Source organism: Phalangium opilio, unplaced genomic scaffold (genome assembly GCF_054372755.1).
Source record: "Phalangium opilio isolate 3A_F unplaced genomic scaffold, DU_Popi_V2 ptg000089l_1, whole genome shotgun sequence".
NCBI classification, from domain to species: domain Eukaryota; kingdom Metazoa; phylum Arthropoda; class Arachnida; order Opiliones; family Phalangiidae; genus Phalangium; species Phalangium opilio.
In genome coordinates, this window is record NW_028324194.1 from 5432902 (window position 1) to 5455684 (window position 22783).

The following is a 22783-nucleotide window of genomic DNA, read 5'->3' on the forward strand; positions in this document are numbered from 1 at the left end:
TCTTCTGATCTTCGTCAATTTCACCTTGCACCAGCTTCTATGCACCACCATCTTCTGTTCTTCGTCAATTCCACATTGACACCAGCTTCTATGCACCACCATCTTCAGGTCTTTGTCCATTCCACATGGACGCCAGTCAGTCCATTCCGGCTTCTTTTCCTTCGTCACCGTTTGGTTTCAAGATATACGCGGCGATCGGCTAGGGTTACGAGAAACGTCTAGCCTCCCAATGGCAGGGCTTCCACCATCGGTTCACGCGAATGCGTTTTTATCTATTATTGGTTTCAAGATATACGCGGCGATCGGCTAGGGTTACGAGAACCGTCTAGCCTCCCAAAGGCAGGGCTTCCACCATCGGTTCACGCGAATGCGTTTTTATCTATTATTATAATGGAAACAAATCGTATATATACCCCAAAATTTGAAGAAAGCGGGCAAGAGGGGTACCCTTCACTTTAAACGTCAATATTAGCAAAGTTTCGAAAGATAATAGGAACAACTTTATTTTAAACGATATAACTATTTTTAAAGTTATTTACTGGCGATTAAAATAATTAATATCATTTATATTTAATTAATTATTTAAGATAAACTTATTTCTATGTAATGACACAAGTGAGAGTTTATATAGAACGAGTAATGAAGATTGCATCCGAATCGAAACACTACACGCACATCAAAGTTAATATAAAGCGAGTAGGATGATAAGATCTCTTACAAAACGATAACATTTCCTTTTTGCAGAATATTAAATGGAAATATTTTAAATATTTTTCGGCATTACGATTCTTTAAGTAGTTGTGTAGCTATAAATCTCCGTTTCATCTTAATATTCCAAGAACATCTTTTGATATTAGCATTTCAAATTTGGTGTTTACTTTTTAATTCAGCTTTACTACATTTATATATATAGTGTAATCGCATTTCTTATATTCATTAGATAATATGGGTGTTAATTCTTCATCTATCCACAAGTGCTGAAACGATTGGGTCTGTGAAATAAGATACCCTAGATTTAAACTAGAAATGACCTTGTTTCGCCTCCTCTTATAGGAGGTGTTAACGGCTCAGAGTGAGCCGAAAGTAAAATACACCCTTCAGTGATACATTTTAGGTCCTCATTAGAATAATTGAGGATACAAAGGAAATTGTTAAACGCTTAAGCCTATGCTAAAGACCTTGGCAATATTTCGCCAATTTGAACTATGTATTTCCGGTTTTTCTCATATGCTGGTGGACCTGTGTTTAGAAAGTAAATTCGTCTCGGCTCGGAGAGGCTAATTTTGGTTTCCCAACTTGTTGTTACTCCTAAAGGTGGGTTAACCTGTTCTTTGGTTTTATCTTCAAAATAATATTTCAAAAATTAAAGAAAGACAACGTAATGAAATCATCAGTTTCCAATTTGCGGACCTGAAAACGCGGTCAGAAAATTGCCCTCGAATTTGCTCTGAATCGCAAACTGCGAATGGTGCCCACTACTAACACTCAGAAAGATATTTCACTGCAAAGCATCTCCTTGAACACAGGCATGTAAAATATCATTCAAATAGGATAATTATTAATTTCTTTTGAGGTGGATTGGACTCGTATTATTGGTTGACCTGATAAAGAATTATAGACAAACTTGAGTTAAATTTTATAAGAAAAAATTTATTTGCTTGTGCTTCATATATTTTGGGAAAGGGTCGATGCGATGCCATATATCGTCTTTTCTGTCATAAATTCCAGCTTTGTTATTGGCATAGGTTCATAAGATATGTTCTATAAGTTCTTCACTCGTTACTGAGAGCTTGTCATGAAGTGACGTAGGTAGAACGTCATAGATTCTGGTAAAGCGACGCCTGGTGAGGCGCTGTCAAAGGCTTAGTACAGACTAAATTGAAAGATGGACGTAGAGTAGGAAGAGTCATACTTCTGGAATATATATTTTATAAACTTATGTTATTGGAATATTTCTTCCAAGAGACTGGTTGGTTCAACTCTTCCCAAAAATGGATTCGTACAAACTCGTAGGGCTTTAGGGAAAGTTAAATTATGCGGTCTTCTGTATATCATCTATTTGAAAAGCTTTCGGAATCCTATTTGCTTCAAACATTGTAAATGAGATTGTTTTAGATTCTCTTTTAATTCGCTTCTTATAAAGAATGTTTAAATGAATATTGCGTGTAATATTGCAGTTTGTAAACAATTGAAGTTAAAGGAAATTTCCTCGACGGCTGCCTCGCGAAGCAGCCGAACGCGTAAAGACAATTAAGGAAACTTGCTTGTATTTTCTTTCTTTAATACTTTAGATTGAAACATTGTTCCAATTGAATATTCATTATATTATACGTTCTTTTGAATAGAAATAAGATAAATTTAGAGTGAGGTATAGGTTAATTTAAAGTGAACTCATCCATGTTAAAGGAAAAGTTCAGGTAACGTAACATTATACCTCACAAGAACGGCCTTTCCCTAAATAAAAGGAAAAATATTGAAATAGAAATAAATTTTCTCTTATAACAAAATAATTTGCGTTCAATTAGTTCTTAAAAACGAGGACCACTGTGCCGCCATTGCTTTAAAGGTATCTGAGCCTTTTACTCCTACCTTAACCTTACCTCTCTGACTGTGAGAATTTAACCATACTGTTATGGTAAGAGGTTCATATTAGCAGACGCCGCTAAACATATGGCGGCACAGTAGTCCTCGTTTTAAAGAATAATTAAATGCAAATTATCTTGTAAGAAGAGAATAGTTTTATTTTATATTTTTCTTTTTATATTTAGAAAAAGGCCGTTCTTTTAAGGTATAATGTTAACTTAACTTTTCCTTTTAAAATTTCCATACAACTTTCTACATTGTTATACAAAATATTATTTAAAACTTAATATAACTGTACTTTCATATTTTTGGCTAATTTTCCATGATTGCGATATTCTAATTACAAATGTACGAATAATACAAACGAAAACCCTGTCTTTATGCGCACGCCAACTAGCCTACATTCATATTCGATTTCATCAGAGTAATTACTAACGAATATCTCTATTTTTGTTCCGAAATCCATTAAATGTTTTCTAATCACGAAACAAACGAACCATTTTAATTGTTGTTCCTTAAAGGTATCAGAATCGATTTTTCATTTCAAGCAAATTTTAAGAGCTTTTCATAATATTTTACCTCCCGCAGCTAAACCAACAGTAAAATAATGGTCTGAACTTCACTTTATATTATTTTATTCAAAACATATTTCAACCAGAATCTTCTTTATTATCCCTGAGATTTGAAAGAATATTACTGAGTAACGATCACGATTATCAAGTTCCAGTACATTGGAAGGCTGACCTTCATTCGCAATTTCGCAGACTCTCAAGCATCTTATTTGAGCCGCTTTTCGTAAATTGAAAATGAGATTGAAATTTGTTGTCGAATATTATCCCCCGAAGTTAGGCCTGAGCAGCTATTTTTTGTTCAATCGATTACAGCACTTGATTGTACTAGAAGTTTATAAGATAAGTATGACACTACGTATACTTCGTAATGCTAGAGACTTACAACTCGCGCTAGTTCGAGAACGACAAGCCAGAATTGACTACACTCGGTTAATTTTGCTGTCCCTCTAAGTCCTATTTAGTCTGCATTACTAAGATTTTTGACAGCGCCTCACTAGGCTTCGCTTTACGTGAATCTTTTTCGTTTCTAGTACGTCACTTCATGACAAGCTCCAGTTTGTAACCAGTGAGAAACCTATGGAACTTATCTTATGAACTCATGGTGTATCTAATGCGTGTTAGCAGAAGTGAGATGAGACTAGAAGTACTGAGCTAACCAAATTCTTCACTTGGCGAAAGAGAATATTCTTGATAACACACGAACGGTTGGCCCTCTGGTAGCGGTTTCTGAATTTTCCCTCCAAAACGTGAGACGGTCGCGGTGGTGTTCGGCGGCTTTAGGTTGAGGGGAAGGGGGTAGGAAATGTTTTTGGAACTCGACCAATTTTTTTCTCTCTAGCGTAGGCGCGATGGAAGCGGCAAAAAATTGTCAAATTTGTTCACTAGTGCCAGGATCTACTACCAATGCTAGAGCCTTTCACTTCTAGTCTCATCTCACTTCTGTTGTTAGTCATTACTTCCTTGGCGCTTTAGAGTTCAACCAAACAGGGTAAGCTTATTCATTTGGCTTTTTGTCGTCATGAAATTTAAGACTGAAGAGATATGGGTGATAAATTTCAAATTATAGCGATAAAAGGTATTCTAGTACTATTCGGTATCTTCACATTGGCTCAATTTACAAAGGCACAAACCATAGCACCTTAACACTTTTAACTCTAGTTTAACAACTTTGCCACTTGTGTCTTGCTTGCGTCTAAAAATCCCCTTTCCAAAAAATTGTTTTTCGTAAATTAACTGAGGCCATCAGGTCTGCTTTTGAAAAAACAATCAACACACTTCAAAGGCCTTCAGTGTTTTGTTTAATTTTAGAACTTTGAAACTATACTCCCATGAGTACATTCCATAACTTTCAGGATAAAAGGTTTTTTTGCATATTTACTTCCGTTGAAAATAAATGAAGATAAGTAATTTTTGAAAAAATTGAGTGGGAAGCAATTGATTAGCAGTTTCTATGAGAAAAATGAACTAATTTAGTCCTTTTATAATAGGACAAGGGAATAGTATCTAAATGGTATTGATAAAATTTATATATTTGAACTTGAGCCAATTGATTTTTCTTTTTATTTTTCACCTCTTTGTCTCCAAAGCCAAATTTTAAAAATAATTACAATATTATTTGCATTAATTAAGGGGAATAATTAATTTTTTTAGTTTTACTAGTGAACTTAAAGGGTCTGTAAAGTAATCGGCAGACCATTGATATTTTTTCTTAGTAAGATGTCGTTACTGACGTCACAGCCCACCGGGGTTAAGCAAAACGGAAGTCTTTCCTTATTTCCCGGAAAATATCCTAATTTTGTGTTATACAGCCACATTCCTCAGGTGATACAATCGGGCCAATCACAACGCCTTTGCTATTGCAACCGTCGACGGTTCTAGCAAAACGCAGTGGGGGTCTTGGACTCTCGGCAGTGGGGACTGGTTGGGGAAACACTGGAGCGGGGCGATTAAGAACCAATCACATGCGAGATTAACCGAAATAGAGGAACCGCTTTATAACCACGAAATAATTCCTCTTTGACGCGTTTCACATCAGCTGCTGACGTCAATGATAGAAGGGGGGGTGTCTTTCTCTGAAAACAAACTCAATGGTCCGCCGAATAATTCACAGTCCCTTTTAATATGGTAACTTCTCTTTTGGGGAATTTATTTTCTTTGTTGGCTTCGTCCGCTTAAATATGTTATATTTCTTGATTTGACAGGCTTTGGAAGAAGCGGTTTTTTCTTGGTCACCTTGTCTTTATTGCAGACACGGTGGTGTGGAGTGGGTTTGGGAATATTTCTCTTTATTTTCAGCACGTGGGAACTATTTTATGGTGTGGGAATTTGCCGTTAATGCTAATGTCCTTTCAACTGGAAAAGGAAAGACTTTGACCAAATTGAATGTTTTGCATTGCTGAGCGAATTTTTTTCCCCTTTTCAGATTGAGCCAGGCCTTCCTAATCTCGGGTTCACATGCTATTTCTCGCTTTCCTTTCTCTTCCTCTTCCATTCTTTTCGTTTATCCAACTTTCTATTTTCGCTCGGTTAATGCGCCTTTTACGTTTTGTCTGTCATTTCTTTTCTTTTACCATAAGTTCATAAGATATGTTCCATAAGTTTGTTACTGGTTACAAACTGGAGCTTTTCATGAAGTGACGTAGGTCATAGATTCAGGGTAAAGCGAAGACGCCTGGTGAGGCGCTGTCAAAGGCCTAGTACTGACTAAATAGGAAGATTGAAGTCTTGCAAAATTAACAGAGTGTAGACTGTATAGTCAATTCTCACTTGCCGTTTTCGAACTAGCTCTCTGCAAAGGTATATAGATATAAAAACAAAAAGTACACTTCCTTAACAATTCCATGCTTTGGCTGTAGACGACATGTAAACTGAGAGGCAAACTACCCTCCTCTCAACCCCCTAAACGAATTAGCCAATCAGGGAAGAGCTTCTTGACGTCATAGGTTTATAGAAAGTAGTACATGATGCTGGCGATCCAAACATTACATCTGCTACTTTATGGGCCTATTCACGGCTTGTTCCCGGTGCCACGGTCGGCCCGGTCGGGAAAGTAATCATACGCAGAGGGGGTCGACTTTAGTCTGGGATAAAATAGGGCTTGTCATATCACAAGGGGCGACCACCTTTCAACGAAGTGTACTTTTTGTTTTTGGGCCTATATACTTTTGCTCTCAGTAAGTCTCTCGCATTACGAAGCATACTTATAGAGCATATCTTATAAACTTATGCTTTATGCAATATATCGTATAAAGTAGCCTCGATATACAGTATAAGTTTATAGATCAATTGCAACCTTCGTAATAGAGGCGGTTCAATTTAGAAGTCTCATTTACATGACAAAAAAGTATTCAAAGTAAAATACAAAAAGTCTGTAGATAAACGTTTTTTTAATGGGAAATTAAAAGACACTTGGATAGAAACCGGCCGAAGAGTAGTTTGATATTTTGTTAAGTACATTATTGAAACATCATATAGCAAATCATTTAGTAAAATGTAAGGAAATGAATTCAGCTATCAGAATCGTATATTAAATTAAACCTCTTAGGTTAAACCGGAAGTAAATTAAATTGAAGTATTTGAATGAACAGACATATTCGGGGTAAATTATTTTGGAAAGTAATAAGTTTACATAAAATAAATAAAGTTATGTAGTAATACCATGATTTCATAAGATAAGTTCCATAGGTTTGTCACAGGTTACTGAGAGCTCAGACCACCTACTCATGGACAGGCATCCCCGTGTTAAACCGCGGTTTGCAAATTGAAACGCGTAGCACGCGCCCTCATGTGTCGGCGGACCGCAATATATCTCCGCAATAAATTAACAAGAAACAATTTTTGACCAAGGCTTAAAATTATATTCGTCTTATAAAGTAACCCAGAGTTATATCTACTAAACTATTATAAATATATCGTTTATAAATCTTTAATGAGATGAACTAAAAATAAACGAATTATTAAGGTTTTCTCACTTTGTCACATTTATAAGATTTTTGGCATCTATTGACGCCTATTAGCATGAGTTTATTCATTAACATGAATAAATATGTGTATCATTAGCCTTTCTATCATGTTATTCAGGGATGGGAGGGACCTTTCTATTACAAACGCGTTGAACGTCATCGCGGTAGCCAATCAAAATCGAGACACCTGGAAGTTCGAACAGCAGACGAACAGTTTAACAAAAGTGTATGAGGGATACAATTATATTAAGTGCGTGCAATGTTTCTCCTAATGAAAACTGTTGGTAAAGTGCTAAGCCTTGGCCATAAAGAAAATGAAACGGTTGAAAATTAATGATCAACATGAAATGGTGAGAATTGATCATGCTCTGGTTTTTTTTTCCTGCTGTTGGAGATAAAATTAATGCGGTACAATCAATTTACAAGCATAATTAGCCTTTCACATGACAAGAGCTTTAGCTTTAAAAACAAACCGCCGGAAATTCTCTGATGTCACGCAAACTAAGCCCCTCCCATCCCTGAATATGTAGTTTAACTAGTCAATGCAGATATACAGGGTGTTTCTGATAAGTCTGCCATAAATCAAGGGGCGTGTTCTTTGGGTCAAACTGAGTGGAAAGTGTCAAAGAACATGGGGTGTACAAGAATTTGCAACGAAGATATGGCCCCCCAAACATTGGCCCCTAAAACAAGAAAATATTCGAATATGTAGACTAAAACAAATTCAGCCTTATCAACTTGTTTAGAAATAATGAGACAATTTCAATAGTTTCCCTCTAACATCGTTATTGAACTTTCACCTGGCAGAAGTGTATTAAATGAGTAGAAGTATGCCTACTCTAGTAAAGTAAATTCAAAGTATCATGGTACCTTTCGGTTGGTATTACTTTTATTCTTAACAAGTTAACATGGACGTTACAGGTATTGTTCAAAATGTCCACCAACGGCGTTAAGACAAACATGAACCCGTCTTTCGAAAGATTCTTGGACATGTTGGAAGATTCCTGGCATGTTCCTGATTGTTTGACAACCTTCAATAATTCGTCTTCGCAAGTCTTCCTCATCACGGACTTCATTCTTGTACACGATGTCTTTGAGATGACCCCAAAGATAGAAATCGCACGGATTTAAATCCGGAGATCTGGCTGGCCACGCAACTGGTCCTCCACGCCCAATCCACCTCAAATTAAACGTAGCATTAAGATGTTCTCTAACTGCACGGCTGAAATGTGGGGGTGCCCCGTCGTGCATAAACCACATGTCACGAAGTAATGCTAACGGTATGTCCTCGAGTAGTTCAGGTAAAGTGTCTCTTAAGAACGTGAGATATGCTTCACCATTTAGTCTGGGTGGAAGAAAATGCGGACCTAGTTAATGATTACCGACAATGCCGCACCATACGTTTAAAGAAAATTGCTGTTGGTGACTTCTAACACTAGTTGCGTGTGGGTTTAATTGGCGCCATTCGTGGTGGTTGTGATAGTTCAGAATTCCATTCCGGGAAAAATGTGCCTCGTCGGTTACTAAAAGGACCCGTGGAAATTGATTGTCCTCTACTCTGGCCAAAAACCACTCGCAAAAGTCGATGCGTCTTGGATAATCTGCCGGGTTAAGAGCTTGCACCTTTTGAATATGATACGGGTGAAACTGATGTCCGCGGAGAATTCGCCAGACCAAAACGTGATTAACATGTAATTGTCGTCCAACTTGTCTGGTACTTGTCGAGGGGTCCTCATCGAACATGGCAAGGACGTCTTCCTCGATTTCCTCCATGTCTTCTGGAATGTCTCGCTTTACGTTTGCGTCATGACTGTCAGCATTGTTTTTTTATTCACAAACGTAAACAATAAACGGTGGTTTGCTAAAAAGTCTTTGGGGTCATCTCAAAGATTTTTTTGACATCGTGTACAAGAATGAAGTCCGTGAATAAAAAACAATGCTGACAGTCATGACGCAAACGTAAAAACTAAACGGTGGTTTGCTATAAAGTAACGCGATGTTGTTGATAACGTCACAGTATCACTTCGAACGAACGTGTGGTAGTACAGTATGGCGTATACCAATGCAGAATATGCAGACATGCATCTCATGTATGGACTGGCGCAGGGCAATTCAGTGGAAGCACAGCGGCGATACCAGGAACAATTTCCGCAACGACGCATACCAAATCGTCGTACGTTCGAGGCTGTTGACAGGCGCTTGAGGGACATCGGACAAGTACAACCCAACAACGTTCGAGAGCGAGACATTCCAGAAGACATGGAGGAAATCGAGGAAGACGTCCATGCCATGTTCGATGAGGACCCCTCGACAAGTACCAGACAAGTTGGACGACAATTACATGTTAATCACGTTTTGGTCTGGCGAATTCTCCGCGGACATCAGTTTCACCCGTATCATATTCAAAAGGTGCAAGCTCTTAACCCGGCAGATTATCCAAGACGCATCGACTTTTGCGAGTGGTTTTTGGCCAGAGTAGAGGACAATCAAATTCCACGGGTCCTTTTAGTAACCGACGAGGCACATTTTTCCCGGGATGGAATTCTGAACTATCACAACCACCACGAATGGCGCCAATTAAACCCACACGCAACTAGTGTTAGAAGTCACCAACAGCAATTTTCTTTAAACGTATGGTGCGGCATTGTCGGTAATCATTTACTAGGTCCGCATTTTCTTCCACCCAGACTAAATGGTGAAGCATATCTCACGTTCTTAAGAGACACTTTACCTGAACTACTCGAGGACATACCGTTAGCATTACTTCGTGACATGTGGTTTATGCACGACGGGGCACCCCCACATTTCAGCCGTGCAGTTAGAGAACATCTTAATGCTACGTTTAATTTGAGGTGGATTGGGCGTGGAGGACCAGTTGCGTGGCCAGCCAGATCTCCGGATTTAAATCCGTGCGATTTCTATCTTTGGGGTCATCTCAAAGACATCGTGTACAAGAATGAAGTCCGTGATGAGGAAGACTTGCGAAGACGAATTATTGAAGGTTGTCAAACAATCAGGAACATGCCAGGAATCTTCCAACATGTCCAAGAATCTTTCGAAAGACTGGTTCATGTTTGTCTTAACGCCGTTGGTGGACATTTTGAACAATACCTGTAACGTCCATGTTAACTTGTTAAGAATAAAAGTAATACCAACCGAAAGGTACCATGATACTTTGAATTTACTTCACTAGAGTAGGCATACTTCTACTCATTTAATACACTTCTGCCAGGTGAAAGTTCAATAACGATGTTAGAGGGAAACTATTGAAATTGTCTCATATTTCTAAACAAGTTGATAAGGCTGAATTTGTTTTAGTCTACATTTTCGAATATTTTCTTGTTTTAGGGGCCAATGTTTGGGGGGCCATATCTTCGTTGCAAATTCTTGTACACCCCATGTTCTTTGACACTTTCCACTCAGTTTGACCCAAAGAACACGCCCCTTGATTTATGGCAGACTTATCAGAAACACCCTGTATATTCATGTTAAATGAATAAATTCATGCTATTAGGCCACTGTTGTGACTGTTCTCGAGGGAGCAAGAATTAATATTTTTCACGAGAGTCTGTTTGTGGTGATGAATTTCCAGTAACAGCCACCGCGGCGCTTTCGTCAGGCGTTACCCTTTGCTAACCTAGTTCCCTATCCTCATGCCTGTCCATGGGTAGGTGGTCTGAGCTGAGAGCTTGTTATGAAGTGATTGAAGTAGGTCTGGTGAGGCGCTGTCAAAGGCTTAGTACAGAATAATTAGGAACAGGGACTGCTTCATTAACCGAGTGTAGTCTGCAAGTCTCACTTGTCGTTCACGAACTAGCTCGAGCTGTACGTCTCTAGTATTACGAAGTATAGGTATTGTCATACTTATGGAACGTATCTTATGAACTTTGGTAATACACTAGGGTCGTAGTTTCTTGATATCTTTTTATCTTCTATATATTGAAAATGAGGTATTTGGTGAATGTAGCGTGGTACTGCTACACTAAGCAGAGGTCGTTTGCGCAAATAAATATAATTCCCGTTCATTTTAGAGTTTTGTTTGTTTATTTTGCTATGAAATAAAAATATAAGATATAAATTGAAATGTGCATTGAGTATGATATTTACCTTAGTTCATAAGATGTGTACCATAAGTTTTTCACTGGTTACAAACTGGAGCTTGTCATGAAGTGATTCAAGTAGGTCATAGATTCGAGGTAAAGCGACGCCTGGTGAGGCACTGTCAAAGGCTTAGTACAAACTGTAAAATTAACCGAGTGTAGTCAATTCTCTCTTTGTTCTGGAACTAGATCTCAATAGGTTTCTAGCATTGAGTATAAGAAGTGTCATACTTAAGTAACATCTATATCTACATAAATCAAAGTCCTGACTGACAATCAACGCCCAGCCCAAACCGCTTGCCCTAGAAGGCTGAAAATTTTCAGAAACGTTACTCATAAGTAGTAGGCGCGTATTAAAAAATATTTTTCCAATCCGCCACCATCTTAAAAAATGGTGCCCAGAAATGTAAACAATCTTCTCTATACAACAAAGTCTGCGCGTTTCAACCGATTGCGCAAATATTTAGTACACTGGTTTCCTTTAACCTATAGACGGGCTGAATGGTCTTTTGGGTTCGATTTGTTGCCATCTTTTTAAATGGTGAACAAAAACTTAAAAACCCTTATTTATGGAATAATGCTCGCATGAAAAGTAAAAAAAAAGGTCCCTAGGGGCTGACTGGCAACGCCGAGTGCCTTCGCTTCTATAGAGTGCTACAAAAAAATTATTCATCAGTAAAATCTACCCATTCTTTATATCATTTTGATGGAAGTTCTTATTACACGCGAGCGACACCTCGGGTAACAGCTAGTAGCTTATATACTTATGTTTTAGCTATAACATTTTAGAGTCAATAAAAATTTCAGTTGAAATTTGCTTTTAATATTTCCTTTAAAATCTCAATATGCTCTTTACAAAACTACTGGCGTTAACGTATAGGGTCAAGGTCTTAGAATATCCCACCGGTTTAAAAAAAGTATGCCCTATCAAAGCCAAACCACAACGTAAAAGCACTCGGATATAGTAAGAAGATCGTTCAGGCAGCCATAATCGAAAATGGGATTCCTTTGAGGATTTTGCGGCTCTCGGTTCCTGTAGTTTGCCTTCCACGTAATGGTAAATCCGCCTATCTACTCTTTAAAATATGGTGGAACCATAAGTTTATCATGCCTCTAAGTACACATATATGGGCTACAACCGGGCATCTTACGCAGGCTACTGTGACGCCAGAACTCGTATAGTGCTAAGATCCGAAGAGCGAAAATTTTGCAATTCCTGTCACGGTGCAGCCACCAAGCGGTCGAGGCGATTACTAAATGGATCTCATGAATAAAATCATCCAATGGAATAAAGGAGATTTTTACGTTTCGTATAGGCAGGCATTGGGGGGGGGGAGACGAATTTTACTTAAGCAACCCCAAATCCCTCTCTCTCTCGTGAGATAGAGGCGGTTTCAGTCCTGGAATATTCTAAAAGGCATAAAAGAAACGCTAGGCTAGGCAGTACAATTTTGTATTGAAGTTGAGGTGATAAATGATACGGAGAGAGTATATGGTTTCATAAAAGGGAGCCAGACAAACACTATTGCCATGGGAGTAGCAGCCTCTACTTAGAGGCATGATAAACTTATGGTGGAACACATATCTTGGCCATTACAAAAAGGCTAACAGATTATCGAATAAAAAAACATCAGCCTCGAAAGGATTGAATATTTTGGTTTTTCGTAAGCTACTTTAAAATGTATACGTCGTATTGAGTTTCCGTAATTAGATACGATAGGGTTATATAGTTGGGGTCCTGGTTGATAACCCCAAATTTGTTTCTGCGAAAAGCTTTAGTACATACATCATAAAATGCATAAAATACGGAAAGTTGAGGCATTATAAAATGGAGTGTTTGTTTAGTCACGTTTTAGGACAGTAACGTATAACATCATAAGTTTATAAGATATGTTCCAAAAGTATGATACTACGTGTACTTCGTAATGCCAGGAGCAGATGACAAAGGAGTCTCGGACGCTAGCTTTTACAATATAGAGGGCAATGGGACCTGCGTACGTCACAGCTGTAGCGGTATCGTTTGCCATAGAGGCGCTATATATTATAGCAGACGATGCTTTTGGTGGATTATTTCTGGCACCAAAGTCTGCTGGGAATTTTTTTTGTAATAACGGACTAACGGTGGCTACTGAGGTTCGTCTTACCCGATCGCGACATTAATATACACAATAAAATTACTTTATTCAAACAGCTGTAACCGTTGGTATTAAGATAAAAGATAAGACTACATTTTGTGACCTTAAAGGTAGGAATTAATTGACTGCTACAAGAGGTTGGAAGCGAAATCACTGTCTCTTATTTTTTGGGTTTTAAAAGATCGTGAGGGATTTCTTTTCCCAACCTCTTGTAGCTATCATTTAATTCAAGAAGAAATTTAGAAAAAATTGGCACTGAAACACATTTTAGTTTTTTAATAGTGTACATACGTTACTCGCTGGGCTTTTCATTATCAATTTTAGTCTAAAAAAAGATTAAAAAGTCGTTGAAATCCATTTTTTAACTCTAATACTCGTTAAGCCTAGGCTAATTATAAGCAGACGATACGTATTTTTAAAGAGAGGCTCCAGACGCGATTTCCCAGATCTCCTTTCGAGACTTTGCAGCCACGCTATTGGTTGGAAAATAAAGCTCAAATTTCCTACGAGAGGTGGCACTGGCGTAATGATTTTGGTTAATAACCGTGACGTTCGCGGATCCCATTGCCCTCTACATTATGGAAGCTAGCGTCCGAGACTCCTTTGTTATCTGCTCCTGGTAATGCTAGAGACTTACAGCTCGAGCAAGAAGTTATATCTAGTATCTCAGAGAGAAGGTATAAATTCGCCAGATTTCCAGCTTTATCTCCAGTCCAAACGTAGGTCCGGAGTCAATCCCCGTCTCTAAATTACAACCATGCATCTCATTGGTTCTTGAAAACTCACGTCAGCGCGACGACGCGAATGACGAAAATTACAGTCATATTTTCCGACTGAGGAGAGGCGAAATAGCCCGGCGCCTCCTTTTACGTCCCCCCTTGTATTTTGAAAGAGGGACTGGGACTAGGGCCCGCGCGAATACGTAGGCATCTTATACCTTCTCTCTGAAATACTGATATAACTTCTTGGCTCGAGGTAGTTCGAGAACGACAAACGAGAATTGACTACACTCAGTTACATTTGCAGTCCATCATCCTATTTAGTCTGTACCAAGCCTTTGACAGCGCCTCACCAGGCCTCGCTTTACGAGAATTTCGTAATTTTTACGATTGACCTACGTCACTGCAATAACCAGTGACAAACCTATGTATATCTCATGGTTATATTAATGGAAAATTTACCTGCAAGTTAATCTTATTTCATCCGAATTTTCTGAAAATTGTACTTTACAAAACTTTATCGACGCCTTGGTGCAAGTAGTAGAAATGGGGACAAACAATTTAATTTAAAAAAAATAGTGTTGCATTTTGGGAAACTGGCTTTTGCGGAAGCCCATATGCTTCAATGTTTAATCTCGAGTATTGTGTCTTTAACTGGACTAGATACTCTGGGATTACGCTATACTTGAGATTCATTTTAGATCGTTTGAACATAAATCAATCAGATTTTAGGTCATAGCTCTTGTAATTCACGTTTTCTTCTTTAATGGAAAAGTTCAGATACTATTATATTGTAGCGTCTGATATACCGAACCTACCTTACCCCTACGTGATTGGTTGAATTCTCAACGGCTGAGAGAAGTAAAGGTAAGGTAGGTTCAATTTAGCAGACGCCACTAAACCAATGGCGGGTGGAGCAGTAGTCCTTGATAGTTTTTAAGACTAATTAAATGCTAATTGTTTTGAAATAAGAGCTCATTTATTTTTTTTTAATGTTTTAGAAAGGGCCGTTCTTTTAAGGTATAATGTTATGTTACCTGAACTGTTCCTTCAATACAAGTGACGACTTGTTTCGCTCATACTTCCTCACTGTTCGGTTGTCGGTAGCGAAGAGAAAAGAGAAAGCTCCGTACTTGTATTGACGCAACGCAACTTTTATGTTACGAGCACCCAATTTTCGATTTATAGAAGGGGCAATTTCTTCTAACATCAAAATAATACCTCCTCATTCTTCGAATCTTCGTAGCCCTAAGAGGAAAAACTCATAGACTTTTCGAGGAGTTAAATATTTGTTTAACGTATTGTTGATTCCTATTTTTGGGCCATACAAAATATTATATTTGTAAGATCCTGTTTATGCTTGGGAATTTACAATTTTTCTGTTCTATAATATTTTCTAATGCGTTTGAAATCTACAAAGTCCGTGACTTCGAAATACATCATACCATAGGTGTATGAAAGTACCTATACTTCATAATGCAAGAGACTTATACAGCTCGAGCTAGTTCCAGAACGACAAGTGAGAATTGACTGCACTCGGTTAATTTTGCAGTCCATCTTCCTATGAAATCGCCTCACCAGGCGTCGCTTTATGAGAATCTATGAAGTTTCACCTTTGTCACTACTTGAAAAGCTCTCAGTAACCAGTGACAAACTTATGGAACATATCTTTTGAACTTTTGATTACCTATACTTCAAAAAACATTACACGTCATTCTTTCATATAGTCCAGAATAAATACTGAAGAAATCTTTAGGGGCTTTTAGAGTTGTACTTACGACCATAATACAGGTCAGAAACGATTATGGTCAGTAGCTCTATCTTGAAACACTTTTTCAAACTTCTTGAAAAGTAAGATATTTTAGTATCAAATAAGTTATTGCAGTGAAAAAACAGACCAACACATAAAGCTTGAAGTAATGCCGATCGATTACACCTATTTTCAGACTGCTATGTCATGTTAGACATATTCATTCACGTTACTGAGTAAATTATGGTATAATTTTTTCACGGAAATAATTTTGCCTCGTAACTTCAAAATTGCATTGCACAATTGTAGGCCTAGTCGAAAGAAGAAATACGATTTATAAACATAAGAACATATAATAATTTGATCCAAAGGTTCATTAGATATGTTCCATACATTTATCACTGGTTACTGAAAGCAAAGAGAATATACTAAGAGGAGCAGATACTTTATAATAGGGACCGGCTCTGAATCTGGAGTAACTAGTTCCGGTTGTTCACGTGACCGTGTTGTCTACTTAGAAATTACCTTTTGTACGTCAACAGTCAACCCAGAGATCAACCCTTTGCCACCACCAAAATTAAGCTTAAGCAGCCGACATAGTTTAACCAATAAAAGGCGTCGCTGCTTAGCCAATCAACAAAAACCGGATCTAGTTACTCCAAAACCGTGGCCGGGCTTTTCAAAAGCCTTGTGAAAGGCTAAACTTTCTGCTCCTCTTGGTATATTCTCTTTGCTGAAAGCTTGTCATGAAGTGACGTAGGTGAAACGTCAAAGTTTCCTGCAAAGCGACGCCTGGTGAGACGCTGTCAAAGGCTTAGTACAGACTAGCGAGTGTAGTCAATTCTCGCTTGTCGTTCTTGAACTAGTTCTCCGTAGTTTCTAGCATTACGAACTATAGGTAGTGTTATACTCATGGAACATATCTTATAAAGTTGAAAATAGTTTTTTTTGGGATTGAACTTTCATGTCGTTGGCACGCGCAAACCTTAAACTGGAAGTAACATAATCTGAATGAGGGTTTGTACGTCCTCATGATGGAATTTTATTGATGTATTTTTCTGGAGATAAAGTAGTTTGCTACTCTTAGACCCATTGGCGTTTGCTTTCTTTATGGGTGCCTTTGCGGCCCTCGAAGGAATCAAAGAGGTACGATGTGCAAGAATAAGAAATCCTTGTATCCTCCTTCAATGGCCCCTAAAAACCCCATCAGTTCTTTCTTCTGAAACATTCTCCACCTCTGATGGCTTTATCTCTGCCACGAAAAAACTCAAGATGAAGAACAAGAACCTTATCAGTAAGCGATAGGAATATTGAACGTGTGAGTCTAGTATACGAAGGACAATAGCAAAATACAGCCACAGTTGAAGTTTAGCCAGAGCCCCAACCGTAGAAATGGATAACGAGCTATACTTGGAACCGCACGGAAATATGTTTCATAACGAATTTTAAACCGCAGACAATGGAAAATCTCGTCTGTTTCGAGAACATTTATGCCTATATGAGTCCAGACTAACAGACTAACTGCCCAGGTCAAACTGATTAACTTATTAAAGAAGACTGAGATGAAAATTACTTAACACCCCAGAGTGGATTTTAACCCCCGCAACCTTGGATGACTGTCCCAATGCTCTAACAATCTTAGCTACTGTGATTCTCAATTGAGCTGCATTAGTAACACCAGGAATGTATGGAGGGGTTGGAATGGCTAAGGTCAAATCCTAATCGGCGTGAAATGATCTTGGAAACAACTGGCTTGGCTTAATTTACGCTAGTTACGTCATAGCCTGGCGTAAAAATCGTTTTTACCACTTAAATTATTTCCATTCATTCATTGGCTGCCAAAAAAAACTTGTTTGCTATAATTCTCCACCCTCTACCCTAGGTCAGGTCTTCTGCCTAGGCTGAGAGAATCGAATATGAACGCGAACGGCGGCAAATCAGCGCATTTAACTTTAAAAAATCTAAAAGGTCACTTCTGCCATGCCTTTTTTAACGAGTCATGACATTTTTCGCCTTCGGTAGACAGCTAAACAGACGTAGGGGGAGGAGCTACACTTCTCGAAAAACAAAAGGTCTCGCCTTATGTTTTCACCATCAAGGGTACAACGAGAGCCCCCTTAGCCATTCCAGCCCCTCCATTCATTCCTGGTAACACCATTGAGATAACTAACAATGTTATTAGGCCCATCTCTGGTAAGTCCTAAGCGAGCAATGGTTCATTTACCGTAGTTTTCCAGGTATTGGCTTGTGTATTCAAGTCGAGAGCTGTTTATAATGGATAAGCTCCATAAGCAGTTTATTGCAAAACCCTGAGGAGAAAATTTAATAAGAGTGAATTTGAACCACTGATCTTGGGTCACCGTAGCAATAGAGAATAAGAAACGTGGTGTTATTTGATATTCTTTTACCTCTCCGAGTGATAACGACGTCACAGAGAGGTATTATTACACTGGACGTGTGTGTCTGTCACTGCGTTCGTAGTTGGCAACTAGGGTTACGAGAAACGTCTAGCCTCCCAATGGCAGGGCTTCCACTAAAGGTTCACGCAATTGCGGCTAATCTTATCATTTACTGTGAATCAATCGCCCAAATACCCTAAATTTCCAAAAAAAGTTAAAAGAGGCAGACACTTGAGTTCAATCGTGAACAATAGCTATGTTTAAAATGATTTTAGGAAACACGTTTCTTAAAACGATTTAACTTGAATCAAGGTAAATTAATGACGATTAAAACAATTAATAAAATTATACTTATTTAATTATTTAAGAAAAACCTCTTAATTGAGTCTCCACTCGGAGAGGTTAATTTTGGTTTCCCAACTTGTTTAATCTGTAGCCAGTTCTCACAAAAGGCGCTTCATTTACCAGGATAGGTTTCATTGATGTATAGACCTACATATTTACGTTTCTATAAATTTCTCACACTGCGATAACATTTTTTTTTTTTAAACTTCCCTGAGTTAACTTACATATTATTTCTCCAATGAAGCCTGGGATGTTAAGAAGAAAGCAGTATATTTATCGGAGATTCGAGTTCAGATACGAAGTGTTTCTTTTTAGGACAATCCACGTGCTTTGTTAGGATGGGTAGAAAACGCTCCATCGAATATATCTTTGCCCTCCGTTTTTCTTTTCTTTGCGTAGGCTATATATTTTTTCGAAACTTACATTTTAGGCCTAAGATGCTTTTGTGTTTTTATGGCGGTCGATGATAAGGTGCTTTCTCCATCTCAAGGCTGGGTTAATGTAACAATATTTATTTTGTATGTAAAATATTCAGATTTATTGACGACAAACATTTTAGCTATTTTGCCAAATCTGAAAAGGCTACTCGTTGAATTAAAACATTGGATATTCTAATTTGCTTATTGAAATGACTTGTATAATTTGTCTGTTAATTCCGGATACATATAATCATAAGTTTATAAGATATGTTCCATAAGTATGTCACTTCCCATACTTTGTAATGCTAAAAAATCGCTGAGAGGTAGTTAGAGAACGACAAGCGAGAATTGAAGTCCTACACTCGGTTTTGCAGTCCATTTTCCTATTACTATGCCTTTGAAAGCGCCTCGCCAGAAGTCAATTTACGATAATCTGTGACTGGTGAGGCGTGTCATGATGTGACGTAGGTGAAACGTCAAAGATTCTCGTAAAGCGACGCCTGGTGAGGCGCTGTCAAAGGCTTAGTAATGCAGACTTAATAGGAGAAGATTAAATGCCAAATTAACCGAGTGTAGTCTTCAATTCTCGCTTGTCGCTCTCGAACTAGCTTTCAGTAAGTCCCTAACATTACGAAGGAAGTACCATAAGTTTATCATGCCTCTAAGTAGAGATATGGCTGCTACTTTCATGGCAATAGTGTTGAAATTTATGAAACCCCATACTTTCTCCTTATCATTTATCACCTCAACTTCAATACAAAATTGTACTGCCTAGCCTAGCCTTTCTTTTATGCCTTTTAGAATGTTTCAGGACTGAAACCGCCTCTATCTCACGAGAGAGAGAGAGCGATTTGGGGTTGCTTAAGTAAAATTCGTCTCCCCCCCCCCCCAATGCCTGCCTATACGAAACGCACAGGCGTGCGCACGGGTCGGGCAGGGTGGGCCCTGGCCCGACATGAAATGTTTCAAGGGGGCGCAAAAGTCGGAAAAATAAGGGCGCAAAATTTGGGTATTAGATCTGCAGACTGCAGGAACATCAGCGAAACGCCGAAAGGGAACGGAAATGTGAATAACAGAGCCACTATGAGAAATGCGATGGTCAGACGGGGGACGGGAAAATTTTGTTCTCTCTCGTATAGTCTCGGGTGTTGTTGATACCAAAGAAGAGGGAAATTGGTGACGTAGTAGCCCGAAAGAGGAGAACCAATAACGTCAACTGTGCGCGAATAAGTTGCGCGTTAAGAGCCGCCGCGTATCACACATTTTCCTCTCTTCTCAACCGTAGGGGTTTAGTCTGCTTTTGAGTAATAAAATTGTGATTCTACTGATAAGCTGAATAATATTAAAATTGAAAATGTCGAAACGTAAGTCTGGAGCCGAGTATAGAAAGGAACGATTGAAAAAGCTTCATGAGGAAAATAAACTACTGGATCAAACGCATAAGTTGGATTCTTGGCTAAAGAAGTCAAAAAATGAAGGTTGGGCCTAGTCAAACATGTTTAATTAATCATTATAATTATTAAGGAAAAATGTCCATTATGTTGTACTTTTGTTGATAAAATTCTTAGTTTAATGATTTTTTTAAACGAAATTTGTACCTAATATTGTTTTTGAAAAGTGAAAACAGTTTTATGGAAGTATAACGATTAACGTTCACAAACACAGGAAACGAAAATTGTTTAAGAGAGAATAAATGCATTGAAGAAACTGATCATACTGTCACTAGAGAAGCGCCAGGGCTGAACTTAAACTTGAATGAAACCATCGAAATAGGACTAGGAGAAGGAGATAACTTGCGTCAATCTACAGATGACAATTTGCAAAAATTGCTTGAATATAGGCCTAGTAGTGCATCTATAGTGACCGTGAACGCTGAATCCAGTACTCAAGAACCACGTGGTGATTTAGACATTGAAAATTTTAGGAAAAATCTGGCATCAACCTCAAATGACGACGTTTCAAATGAGAAGTTTGAACTGTCTGACTCTGACCATTGTCAGGAAACATGTAAGAGTACCTCAGCAAACTCGTCGGTTGCAAATGACCCATCCAATCCATTACCAACATTACTTCTCGAACGTGAAATTATACTAAAAAATGGGCCATATCAACCTAGACTAATTGAATTCCCAAGGAAACAAATCGGATCTCATACACGAAACTTTCAGTCTTCGTGGTATGGGCGCTTTCCTTGGCTAGAGTACAGCCCATCTAAAGATGCTGCTTTCTGTTTCGTCTGCCGCTGTTTTCCATCAGCCCATTCAGACTCAATTCATGTGACTTTCACAAAAACTGGGTTCAAAAACTGGAAGAACGCTGTATGTTCTTTTGTTTCACACCAAACCAGTGCGCACCATATTCATAGCAACAATTCCCATATAACATACAAAAAGGGCAATCCTTTGGAATCTCAACTAAATGATCAGAATGCAAAGGCACTCAGTATTAGGGAGGCAAAAAGGGTTCGAAATCGTGAATTAATGTGTCGCCTAATTGATATAACACTTTTATTGGCTAAAAGTGGTAAACCCTTTAGAGGACACTTGGAATCCAAACAAAGCCCAGATCGCGGTCTCTTCGTAGAGATAGTTGAATTGTTAGGTAAATATGATCCTCTGCTGAAGTCACATTTGCAAAATGGTCCGAAGAACAGTACGTACACAAGCAATCGCATCCAAAATGACTTAATTTCATCTCTTCACAAAGTGATGCTAGACAATATCAAAGAATCTCTCGTAGGGAAAAAAGTCTCAATTATGTGTGACGAAACTAGCGACTGTGGACACCATGAGCAAATGGCTTTTGTGGTTCGTTATTATAATAATCGTGATAACAGACCTGTAGAAATCTTTGTCGCAATGGAAAGGCTTTTGTCTACGAACGCGGAATCCATCTTCGGTGTAATTGATGAGCTAGTCCAAAAATTGGGAATAATCTGGGAAAATGTTATGTCTGTTTGTTTTGACGGAGCTTCAACAATGGCTGGAGAAATAAGTGGCGTTCAGGCGCGGTGTAAGGAGAAGAACTCAAAAATTATTTATGTACATTGCTACGCGCATTGCCTTAATTTAGTTTTAGTGTCTGCATGTATATCTCGAACGGAGAACAGCGTTCTTTTCGATTTTTTTGGGACGCTGCAAATGCTTCATAACTTCATTGAATCTAGCCCTCTACGCCATGGTGTTTTAGAAGCGATTAGAAATGAAATGGAAATGAAGATGAAAAGCATTAAATCCTTATCTACAACAAGATGGGCATATCGCGCTGAAGCTGTCGCCGTGGCTAGAGAACAATACCCAGCAATCGTGAAAGCTGTGGAAGAGATTCTGTCGTCCACTAAAGACCCCGAAACAAAAGCTAAAGGGAAAGGAATACTGTCTCAAATAAAGAGTTTTAATTTCGTTTGCTGCTTAGAAGTGGTTCATCCTGTTCTACAGTTAATAGTTAAAGTGAGCAGAACTTTACAAGATCCAGCGATTAATATTCAGTTTGCTTGGAATGAAGTACAAAATCTAAAGTTGGCCCTCGAAACAATGAGAAGTGAGCCTAAAGGTTTTAGTGATTCCTTTAAGAAAGTGTCTGAAAAATGTCAAGCCCATGGTATTGAAATACCAGAGCCTAGGAAAAGAAAAGTTTCAAGACGGCTGGATGATAAATACAAAAACCAATATCATGCTCAATCGAAAGAAGAAGAATTGAGATGTAACTTATACTATCCGATGTTGGACAGTATGGTTGCGGGTATCACAGAAAGATTTGACCAAGAAAGCTGCCAGGTTATTAATGCCACTTCTGCTTT

At 38.4% G+C, this 22783-nt stretch overlaps 1 protein-coding gene and 1 long non-coding RNA gene across 2 annotated transcripts in view; both read right to left on the bottom strand.

The window, feature by feature from the left end:
* The window catches only part of 5-HT2A (5-hydroxytryptamine receptor 2A), a 111789-nt gene that overhangs the window by 65859 nt on the left and 23147 nt on the right, over positions 1–22783 (bottom strand). The gene's annotated exons all lie outside the window — the stretch shown is intronic.
* LOC149647161 (uncharacterized) lies at positions 18342–18902 on the bottom strand. The gene is made up of 3 exons (XR_016371815.1): positions 18790–18902; positions 18595–18712; positions 18342–18416 (listed from the first exon to the last, which is right to left on the bottom strand). It is a non-coding gene; the product is annotated as an uncharacterized LOC149647161 (long non-coding RNA).